This window comes from Staurois parvus, unplaced genomic scaffold, assembly GCF_062004578.1.
Source record: "Staurois parvus isolate SC_StPar_1 unplaced genomic scaffold, SC_StPar_1.0 ptg000017l, whole genome shotgun sequence".
NCBI lineage: Eukaryota > Metazoa > Chordata > Amphibia > Anura > Ranidae > Staurois > Staurois parvus.
The window spans coordinates 17508527-17520224 of NW_028317813.1; the positions used below are offsets into that span (position 1 = coordinate 17508527).

Below are 11698 nucleotides of genomic sequence, written 5' to 3' on the forward strand. Positions count from 1 at the left end.
AGATGGTGTTTGGTGTACTGTGTAGGGATGGCTGTAAGCTGTATTCTCTGCATAGCTGGACACTAACATCATCAGCTATGCAGAGAGCTGTAATAGGCTGCAGCATCCAGCTCTCCCCACACTGAGCTCAACAGGAAGCTCTGACACAGACACATGTCTCTGTTTACACTGAGTAATGGCTGTGATTGGACACTGCCATCACAGGATCAGGAGGGTCAATCATAGTGCCCATGTCCAAATCTGTGATGTGCTGTGTTTGAGGGACACCGCCATCACAGGATTGCACTGCTGCGTGGCCCTGAGGCCATGCGAGGCGCACGTTCTGAGAGGACATTCAGGAATGTTCATTTAGAACGGGAAAGCTCCCACCCGGCCACTGCACATAAACGGCTCAGAAGTGTGCCTTGTGCAGCCTCAGGCTGTTAAAATGCCAGGACAGTACATATACAGGGATGTGCTATTTATATCGCCCCACACCTGGGACATGTGATGCCAGGCAGGTTTTTTTTTGTTTTTTTAATTTAAATATTTAGCCCTGATGCGGACAGGTGGAAGCATTTGGGTGGCTATGCTGCCACCCCATTGCTTCCACACACACCACTAAATTGCCAGCGACCCCACCGTGTGCAAACCTCCCCCAGCTATGTACCCTGGGCTCCACTTACTCATCAGCAGGCTTGAGACTAGCGTAGTGGGGTGCCGACTGGTAGAAGGGAAGGAGGAGAGTGGATGTGTGTCCGCTCTCCTCCCCTTCTTGTCCTGACCTGGAGGTGACGTGTATGATATCACTTTTGGGTCACTGTTGACAGATCTGCACTGCATTACATTCAATGGAGCACAGGGGAGACACGCAGGGGCTTTTAGACCCTGCAGGTCTCAAAAAGAACCTGTCACCAAAAAATCATCACGTCACAAAAAAAAGTTTAAAAAAGGGTTTTTCATTGTAATAAAATTACAAAGTTACACCCAAGCACAACTACCCCCCCAAAAAAATAAATGTTGAGGCCCCCACATATAGTACAAACGTAAATGCACATGACAGGGCTCCTATGCATGAAAACGGCAATTTTGATACACGTTACATAATGCCTCGCACGCTGGAATGACAGCAATAATTCTAGCACCAGACCACCTCTGTAACGCTAAAATGATGACCTGTAGGGGGGCTTTAAAAGCGTTGCCTATAGAAATGATAGGATACTAAAGTTTGTCGCCATTTCACGAGTGCAAGCAAATTTTAGCTTTGACATGTTGGGTATCTACTTACTCGGTGCAACCTCATCTTTTATATTTTACCAAAAAATTGGTTAACTTGTTGGCTTCATGTGCCCTAAAATTAACTTAAGGCGGAGTTCCACCCAAAAGGGGGAGTTCCACTTTGTCCCCTGCTCCCCATTAAGGATTAGCACCTTTGGGGAGCAGGCGGGTCGGGATTGGAGCGGGTACCCGAATTTGAATTTGCCTAGGCGATCGGAAGCAGAAGTTATCCTCACCCCCCCCCCCCCCCCCGATAGTCTTGTGGGACATGTGGCAGGTCCCAGAAGACTACGGGGCTATTCACAAAGCGCAGCACTTCTCACGCACGCGCAGTGGGCACAAGGCTGTGAAGCCCCAAGCTGTCACAGCCGGGTGCCCACACTATTATTATTATTATAATACAGGATTTATATAGCACTAAGTTTGCTCAGCGCTTTACAGTATAAAGGGAGACAATACAGCAACAATACAGTTCCATACAAGAGGGTTAGGAGGGTCCTGCTCATTGGAGCTTACAATCTAGGAGGGAGGGGCTAGTGGTACAAAAGGTAGTAACTGTGGGGGATGGATTGGTAGGAGGAGTAGAAGTTTCCATTATTAGCTGAGGGCAGGATAGGCTTTCCTGAAGAGATAGGTTTTCAGAGATAGCCTAAAAGTAAGCAGAGTAGGCGATAGTCTGATAGACTGGGGTTGAGAGTTCCAGAGGATGGGGGATGCTCTGGAGAAGTCCTGGACAGGAGCATGGGAGGAGACAAGGGAGCTAGAGAGCAGGAGGTCGTGTGAGGAGCGGAGAGTACGGTTTGGGTGATATTTGGAGACAAGATTGGGGATGTAATTTGGGGCAGAGTTATAAACGGCTTTATATGTTATTGTTAATGTTTTGCATTTTATCCGTTGGGCAATGGGAAGCCAATGGAGGGATTGGCAGAGAGGGGTGGCAGATACAGAACAGTTAGTAAGGTGGATGAGTCTGGCAGCAGCATTCCTGATAGACTTAAGAGGGGATAGCCTGAGATTAGGTAGGCCAACGAGGAGGGAGTTACAATAGCCAAGGCGAGATATAACAAGGGAGTGAATAAGTTGCTTAGTGGTGTCCGAGGTTAGGAACGGGCATATCTTGGAGATGTTGTCTACAAGTTTTGGAGAGTGATTGGATTTGGGGCTGAAAGGACAGATGGAAGTCTAGGATTACACCTAGCACCCTAGCATGAGGGGAGGAACTTATGGCTGTGTTATTGATCTTGATGGAGAAGTCAGGGGATTGAGTTTGAGGAAGTGGAGTGACATCCATGTCGATATGTCGCTTAGTAGGTTAGTAATGCGAGAGGAGACTGAAGGGATGAGGTGAGGAGTAGAAAGATAGATTTGTGTGTCAACAGCATAGAGATGGTACATAAAGCCACGGGAGTTTATCAAGTGACGAAGGGAGGAGGTGTAGATGGAGAAGAGTAGGGGTCCAAGGACAGAACCTTGAGGGACCCCTACAGAAAGAGGGAGTGGAGAGGAGGAGCCAGAGTTATAGGTAACACTCAAGGAGCGCTGCGATAGGTAGAAAGAGAACCAGGAGAAAGCAGAGTCTTGGAGGCCAAGAGAGTGGAGTTTTTTTGGAGGAGGAGGGGATGGTCAACAGTATCAAAAAGCAGCAGAGAGGTCAAGTAGTAACAGTACGGAGTAGTGGCCTATGGTTTTAGCAGTTTGTAGATCATTAGTGAGTTTTAGTAGGGCAGTTTCAGTGGATGTTGTGAGCGAAAGCCAGACTGTAAAGGTTTAAGAAGGTTGTTGTCGGTGAGGTAGGAGCTCAGGCAATTGTAGACTAAGCGTTCTAAGAATTTCGAAGTAAACGGGAGCAGGGAGATGGGTCTTAAGTTGTTCAGGTTGGTGGGGTCCAGGGAGGGCTTTTTAAGTATGGAAGTGATGTGTGCATGCTTTAGAGGGGAGGGGAAGGCACCGTTAGAGAGGGAGAGATTGAAGATGTGAGGGAGCATAGGATGGAAGAAGAGGGTGACCGTAGTAATTGTGAGTGAACAGAATCCAGGGGGGCAGGTAGTGAGACGGGCTTCTGAGAAAACCTTATTGACCTCTTCGGTAGTAGCAAGGTCAAAAGACGAAAGTGTTGAGGGAGGTTTAGTATAAGGTATGCTAAGTGTAATGGATATCCGTGCAGTAGTGATGCCCCTACGAATTGCATCAATCTTATTGTTGAAATGATTTGCAATCTCCTAAGCAGTGAGTGAGGTACTGGTGGAGGTGGAGAAAGTAGAGAGTTAAAAGTAGAGAAGAGACGACGAGGACAGGATGACAAGCTATTGATGAGAGTGACAAAGTAGGCTTGTTTGGCAGCATGGAGGGAGGAATTGTATGTTAAGAAAGCAGATTTATATAGGGTGAATGCTTGGTGAGATTTGGTTTTACGCCACAGTCGCTCCAGCGCACTACTATGTCTCTTAAGATTTATGGTGTCGCCAGTCTGCCATGGTTGCAATGGTCGGGGCCTGATGCTTCATGTTGTTAGAGGAGCAAGTGAGTCTAATGTGGATGAAAGCAAACTGTTGTAGACAGCAGTGGCCAGGTCAGGGCAGGACAGGGGAGAGATTCTGTGATAGAGGCGGTCAGTTGCAGAGTGGAAAGGAGCAGGGTTCAAGTTGCGAAGGTTTCTGCGGGTAATTGTTTGCTGCTTGGAGGGATAGGTGTTTGAAGATGAAGACACTGTGAAGGTGATGAGATTGTGATCAGAGAGAGGAAAGGGGGTGTTTGTGAGGTTGTAGGGAGTACAACAATGGGAAAGTACAAGATCTAATGTATTCCCATCAGAGTGAGTGGAGGACTGTGTCCATTGCGTTAAGACAAAAGATGAGGTTAGGTTGAAGAGTTGGGATGCAGCCGGGTTGTTGACATTAATGGGGATGTTTAAATCTCAGAGAATGATAGTGGGTAGTTCAGAGGAGAGAAAGTAGGGTAGCCAGGCGGAAAAATCATCAAGAAAGCGGGACACCGGTCCAGGAGGCCGATAGATCACTGCAATCCTCAGATAACTGGGAGAAAACAGCCGAATGCAGTGAGTCTCGAAAGAAGAGAAGGATAGAGAGGGAGGGTTAGGGAGGACTTGAAAGGTGCTCAATGGGGATAGAAGCAAACCAACTCCACCACCTTTCCGACCACTGGGTCTGGGTGAGTGGGTCCAGAGAAGGCCTCCATAAGAAAGTGCTGCAGGAGAAGCAGAATCTGCTGCTTGGAGCCAGGTTTCTGTAATTGCTAGTAGGTTAAGGGAGCGGGTGACAAAAAGGTCATGGACAGAGGTGAGCTTATTACAGACAGAGTGGGCATTCCAGAGTGCACATGAAAAAGGGAGGGTGGTTTTTGGGAGCACGGGGACTGATATTAAATTGAGGAGATTGTGGCTATGCCTGGAAGAAAGAGGGTGCCTGGTGTGGGGGTGAAATAGTGGAGGACCAGGGTTTGGGGAGATATCCCCAGAGGTTAGGAGAAGAAGGAGGGTGAGGAAAGAAAGATGGGAGCGGGATGAATACGAGTGCACATGCCTTCCAGTCCTAGTGTTTGGGTCAGCAGGTGAGTAAAGTATCAGCAGGAGGTGATGAGAGCAGTAGTAGGGAGATGGTAGCAGTGGGGGTGAGATGTATAAGGTTTGGGGTGGAGCAGATAGGTGAAGAAAGGATATTTTGGGAACACAGAAGAGTAATATGAAAAGGGGGAGTAAAGGTGGCATATTACAAAGGTACACGGAGTGGGACTCAAGACTTATAGATGTTTCCCAAGGTGTTTGCTTGCAGTCCATTCAGAGTGCAGTAGAGTTCTTTGTTGTATCCTCCTGCTGCTTGAGTTATCCTGCTTTAGTTAAACTGCTGTGTTCAACTACAGCTCCACACTCCAGCATACACCACACTCGCGCAGAGACCTGCCCCCATATGCTGGTCTACATTTATAGGGAGATGGTCAAATGAGCAACTCTTCTCTGCCCCAATTAGGAACTGATAAGGATCACATGAATTGGGGGGGGGGGGGATATTTCTCAAAGACAGAACAGACACAGGCCAGAGCCATAAAAGAAGTGCAACAAGAGGTGAGAATCAATCAACACAAACAGACCAAAATATATACACTATTTGTTCTGAGATTTGCAGAAAGTCTATGCATTGCTGAAGTTGCAGTTTAGAGTGGAGATGAGAGCAGCAATTTACCTGTGAAAAAGCAGTTAAAAATGCTTGCACCAGGGAGAGAAGATGGCCAGTGAAACCAGCGGTGGTGAGGACATTGCTGGACCAAGGGACAGGTAAGTGTCTGTAATTTAAAGTCAACAGCTACAATTTTTGTAGCTGCTTACTTTTTTTTTTCAGCTGGAACTCCACTTTAGGTGTGTTTTTTACTGAAATGTTGCATTTCCTAGACCTTTGTGGTAATATTGTATGACAAAAAAATTGGAATTACCACTATTTTATTTCAAGGGTGTCTGTTTTCCAAAGATATCTATATTTTCTGGGGTTTATGTAATCTTCAGGCCTAAAGTGATTTTTTTTAAACGTGTACAAAAGATGCAAAAAAAAAAAAAAAGGGCTCTGGCAGCAAAAGGGATAAAGGATAAGTTCACCTTCGGGAACATGTTACATCTGTTTTTAGGGTGGAACATGTAACATGTTCCAGCTCCTCCAGCGGCTCAGCAGTATAGGGAGAAGCTCCCCGCACCCGCTGTTACTTTTTGAAAAGAGCGTGGCTGTGCAGGGTTCCACCCACATGGCCGTAACATTCATTCACAGAGTTCTGTGAATGAATCAACTACAAGTATCAACAGCCTTTGCAGATGTTGGCTTGCAGTTATCAATGACCTACCATGGAGTTGTTGAGCGCTCTGGTAGTTAATTGATTCTTCCTGTCAGTATGAAATTGCCTGCCTGTATGATGCACAATGTACAGACAGATTACACTGACAGTCTGCAGGAGTCCTGCACTGATTGGCTCCTAAAAAATAAATACATTTATATTTTACCTGTAAAAAGGGTGTATTTATTTTTCTTTTTATAAAGGTGAACTTATCCTTTAGCGGAGACCGAAGCTTGATTTGGCTGCTCAGCATGTGCATGTACTGAGCACCCAAGTGCTTCCATGTGTGAGGGTAACCTGAAAGAATAAAGGTTTTTTTTTTCTCTCATTGGATCCGGCACCTCATTTACCCACTCAACAGATGCGCACCTGCTGAGCGATAAGACAGCCGGACACTCCCCTTTCCTGACAAGCACATAATCGGGAATCATCACACTGCAAGGTCTCTCCATTCCCTGCTAGTCCTCGGGTACAATACTGGAGACAGTCAAAAAGGTGGCAAGGACATAAACAGCACAATGTTAAAAACCATTAAAGCGCCATAAAGCGACACTGCATCTTTTTGTTTTTAATCAGGACAAGCAGATTGGGACCCGGATTTAGTCCCTTGAACAAGTGTTTTTTTTTTTTTTTCAAAAATTTCCACACCCCTGATATCCACCCTAAATGACCCCTTCTTGGAAAGTAGACAGTCTGAAGTATTTAGTAAGAAAAAAGGCGAGTTTTTTTAACTAAATATTATTTAGTAGGAAACTAAATATTATTGTAAAGACAAGATTGGGGATGTAATTTGGGGCAGAGTTATAAATGGCTTTATATGTTATTGTTAATGTTTTGCATTTTATCCGTTGGGCAATGGGAAGCCAGTGGAGGGATTGGCAGAGAGTGATGGCAGATACAGAACAGTTAGTAAGGTGGATGGGTCTGGCAGCAGCATTCATGATAGACTGAAGAGGGGATAGCCTGAGATTGGTAGGCCAACGAGGAGGGAGTTACGATAGCCAAGGCGAGATATAACAAGGGAGTGAAAAGTTGCTTAGTGGTGTCCGAGGTTAGGAACGGGCATATCTTGGAGATGTTGCGGAGGTGAAGTCTACAAGATTTGGACAGTGAATGGATTTGGGGCTGAAAGGACAGATGGAAGTCTAGGATTACACCTAGCACCCTAGCATGAGGGGAGGAACTTATGGCTGTGTTATTGATCTTGATGGAGAAGTCAGGGGTTTGAGTTTGAGGAAGTGGAGTGACATCCATGTCAATATGTCGCTTAGTAGGTTAGTAATGCGAGTGGAGACTGAAGGGGTGAGCTGAGGAGTAGAAAGATAGATTTGTGTGTCAACAGCATAGAGATGGTACATAAAGCCACGGGAGTTTATCAAGTGACGAAGGGAGGAGGTGTAGATGGAGAAGAGAAGGGGTCCAAGGACAGAACCTTGAGGGACCCCTACAGAAAGAGGGAGTGGAGAGGAGGAGCCAGAGTTATAGGTAACACTCAAGGAGCGCTGCGATAGGTAGAAAGAGAACCAGGAGAAAGCAGAGTCTTGGAGGCCAAGAGAGTGGAGTTTTTTTGGAGGAGGAGGGGATGGTCAACAGTATCAAAAAGCAGCAGAGAGGTCAAGTAGTAACAGTACGGAGTAGTGGCCATTGGTTTTAGCAGTTTGTAGATCATTAGTGAGTTTTAGTAGGGCAGTTTCAGTGGATGTTGTGAGCGAAAGCCAGACTGTAAAGGTTCAAGAAGGTTGTTGTCAGTGAGGTAGGAGCTCAGGCAATTGTAGACTAATTTAAATATTATTTAGTAGGAAACTAAATATTATTGTAAATACAAAAAAAAAAAATATACTGTCATCAGTGCAATGCAACATCATCATATGACTGATGTGGCAGTAATCGGGAATACTGATTGGTGACAGTAGGTAGTTTAAAAAATTACGTTTGAACATTTTTACACTATTTTACCATAGTGACACTGTATTGCTTTGTAGGGGGGATGACGGTGATCAGGATTATTTTTTTACACTTTGATTGCTGTTAGAGCAATGTTTTGAACGGTCATGAATGGGTTACATTCATAACAGCTGTGTTTAGCCCACAACCATCACATGGTACCTGTGTGGGCCAATCACAGCATCACTCTATGGAAACACAGCTTTTATGAATGAAATTAATTCATAACCGCTTTGTTGACATTGTGATCGCATAGCGTACAGGAAGCCACAATCCACTATGTGGACATAGTGGTCGTAGGAGCAGCAAGCAGTCGGCTAGATGAAGTACATGTCCTTGATCCAGTCTGCCTGTACTGCCCTGCCGTAGATGTACTGTGGTCGGGCAGCAACCAGTTAAAGATGTATGACGCTTCTGTTTTTCCAGCCTGTAAAAGAACCCTTACGTAAGCCTATGTGTCCATGCACACATAGGGGTCCATTCAATAAAGGTTACCGCATGCGATAACGTCACGTGACTCATTTGCATAAGTTATTGCATGCAGCAACAAAATGTCCAATTTACAAGAAAAAAAAATTCTGCGGCATTTACAGCAAAATTAAAAATATGTTGGTAAATACCGCAAAAAAAGTAGTAAGCTGTCAAGTCCAATTCACAAACAGAACAGAAACTAAAAAAAAATGCGATATTAGTCACCAAGGTTTTGCTGGCAGTATCACATGCAGTATTTTTTCAAACCCCCTAGGGGTCTAGTATGGATATTAAGGGGAACCCCGCACCAATTTGTTTTTTTGTTTTTTTAAATGGTGTGGGATTTCCCCCCAGATCCATACCAAACCCAAAATCCCTTAGGATTGTGAGGGGACCCGAACGCCATTTTTTCTTTTTATATTGGTGTGGGATTCACCCAAAATCCATACCAGACCTAAGGGCCGTTGTTTTTTTTTATAATTAATATAATTTATATATAATTTTGGTGTGGGATTTTCCTTAAAATCCATACCAGACCCAAAGGGGGAGGGGGAGCCCCACACTGGTTTTTTCATCATTTGCAATTGCTGGCATGTTTTGTTTTCATTCAGCTGCCAGTGGGACACTGCATCTGGCTTCCTTAACTGCTTCCCGACCGCCCTATAGCAGATATGCCGCTACAGGGCAGCATGGGTGCACAAAATCACACATACATACATTATATATATATATATATATATATATAATATATATATATATATATATGTGTGATTTTGTATTTCTGGGTAGGGGGGGAGGCGCGCGCGCGTGCCCTACCCGCGCCGCCATTCATATCCGCAGCTGTCAATCACTGGATACTGGCCAGTGATTACTTGCAGGCTCCCGCTGATTGCTGAGCATCTCCGATGGGGAGGAGAACTGTTTGTAAACAAAACATTTCTCCTCCCTGTCAGCTTGTGCACACTGCATTGGATGATTGTGCACAGCCCAGTGAAGCACACAGACACAGCACATAGTAAAACAGCACACAGCTAACCCTCTGATTGCCCCCGTTAACCCCTTCCTGCCCAGTGCCATTAGTACAGTCTCAGTGCTTTTTTTAGCACTACTCACTGTATTAGTGTCACTGGGGATGCCAGTGACACCAAGTCAGTTCCCCCCCATTGTCAAAATGCCCGCTGCAGTCCAACTATAAGTCGCTGATTGCCGCTATTACTAGTAAAAATAAAAATTCCAGTATCTATACTGCCATTTGTAAACGCTATAACTTTCACGTAAACCAATTAATTTACACATATCAGGATTTTTTTAGCAAAGACATGTAGCAGAATACATTTTGGCCTAAACTTATGACGAAATTTCACTTTTAAATTTTTTTACTGGACATGTTTAATAGCAAAAAGTCAAAAATAGTTTTTTTCTCAATTGTCAGTTTATTTTTCAGAATGCAAAAAAAAAAAAAAAAAACGCACAGGCGATCAAATACCACCAAAAGAAAGCTTTATCTGTGGGAATAAAAGGATATAAATTTTATTTGGGTGCAGCATTGCATGACCGCGCAATTGTCAGTTAAGGTAACGCTGCGGCGTAACGCAAAAAATGGCCTGGTCAGAAGGGGGGGGGTTAAAATTCTTAGCAAATTACTCATTTGCAAAAAATGTACCGCACGGTTTCAGTCGTTTATTGACCCCATAGACGTTTACAGGTGTGTTGGAAGAGCGGTGTTTACAGGCAGAAATCAAAACCAAAAAAACACGCACCATGTTCAGGGGAGGAGCTATAAAGCAGAAAAAACGTAGAACGCACCTAAACATGTGTGATCGTGGCAGGACCCTTCAAGTGCTTGAACATTAATGCATTCCACTGGCCAGAATAAATTCATGTTAAGAAATTAATATGAGCCAATGGGATGCATTAACACTTGACGCTTCTAAACACATGTGCAGTGCGCAGCTTTAGGGGCTATTTTTAAGCTGCTTTTCTGCTGCCAGTTCAGGGGTGCCACAGGGCTGCCTTATATATATGAAGCCAAAATGAGCACAGTGAAGCCCCCCTCAAGTCTTTCTCCCCCACATCTTCCACAACATAGCTCTGAACAAAGCCTCCTCCACACTGATCACTTGGCTGAAATGTACAACACCCGAATCTTCAATAATTGGAAGAAGTGTACCTCAACCAATCAGACACCAGCCTGCTGAGGGGAGATCAGTAAAAAGCTGAATTCTGATTGGTTGCCATTGGTTACAGCATTTCTTATCTTAGCCTTGTTGTATGTACGGAAACAATAATAAGTCCGTCACTCCCCCACACACTGGCCGTCCCTCTCCGGAGTACAGGGGTGTGCGGAAGGGGAGGGCAGGTGTCCGGGCCTACAGCCAGCTCTGTATCAATGTAAACAGAGTGCCCTTTCCTCTCAGCCTCCATACAATCATCCCCAGATGCCGGGGAGGCCTCCCTACACACTATCCTCCTTCCCTGATTGCACTGTAGCGCCGAGGCCAAGCGCCCACCCAAATATGCGGCTCACCTTAACGGAATCTGTCCGGTGCCTCACCGGCAGGGTACACAAAGGCAGCTCAGCAGCTCCGGCCTCCGTACAAGATGACGAGAGCGACCCCGTCCAGAGGAAGAGCGACATTATCACACGTCGTATAACCCCCAAGGCTATAACAGCGCCACCTAGGGCTCGGAGGATGAAGTAGTATAACTAGGACTAGAGATTGGAAGGAACGAGTATTATATGGCACTCTATATATTATTATTATTATTTCAAGTACTTATATAGCACCGTCCATTTACACAGCGCTTTACACATATATATTGTACATTCACATCAGTCCCTAACCCTCAAGGGGTGTACAATCTAAAGTCCCTAACTTACATTCATGCACATACTAGGGCCAATTTACCTACCAGCATGTCTATGGAGTTTGGGAGGAAACCCACGCAGGCACAGGGAGAACATGCAAACTCTAGGCAGGTGGTGCTGTGGCTGGGATTCGAACCAACAACCGTAGTACTGCCAGGTGGAAGTGCTAACCATTTAGCCACTGTGCTGCCTGTATATCAGATTGGGGATGGGAAGGATGGAGTAGTATAAGGCACTGTATAAAAGATTAGGGATGGGAAGGATGGAGTAGTATAAGGCACTGTATATAAGATTAGGGATGGGAAGGATGGAGTAGTATAAGGC

At 45.1% G+C, this 11698-nt stretch overlaps 1 protein-coding gene across 1 annotated transcript in view; it reads right to left on the reverse strand.

Moving 5' to 3' along the window:
* The window catches only part of ZBTB39 (zinc finger and BTB domain containing 39), a 36460-nt gene extending 25318 nt beyond the window's left edge, over positions 1 to 11142 (reverse strand). The window contains exon 1 of the mRNA XM_089681028.1: positions 11033 to 11142. The gene's annotated coding sequence lies outside the window, so the exon portion shown is untranslated. The remainder of the gene's footprint in view (positions 1 to 11032) is intronic.
* Between the last annotated feature and the right edge of the window lie 556 nt (positions 11143 to 11698).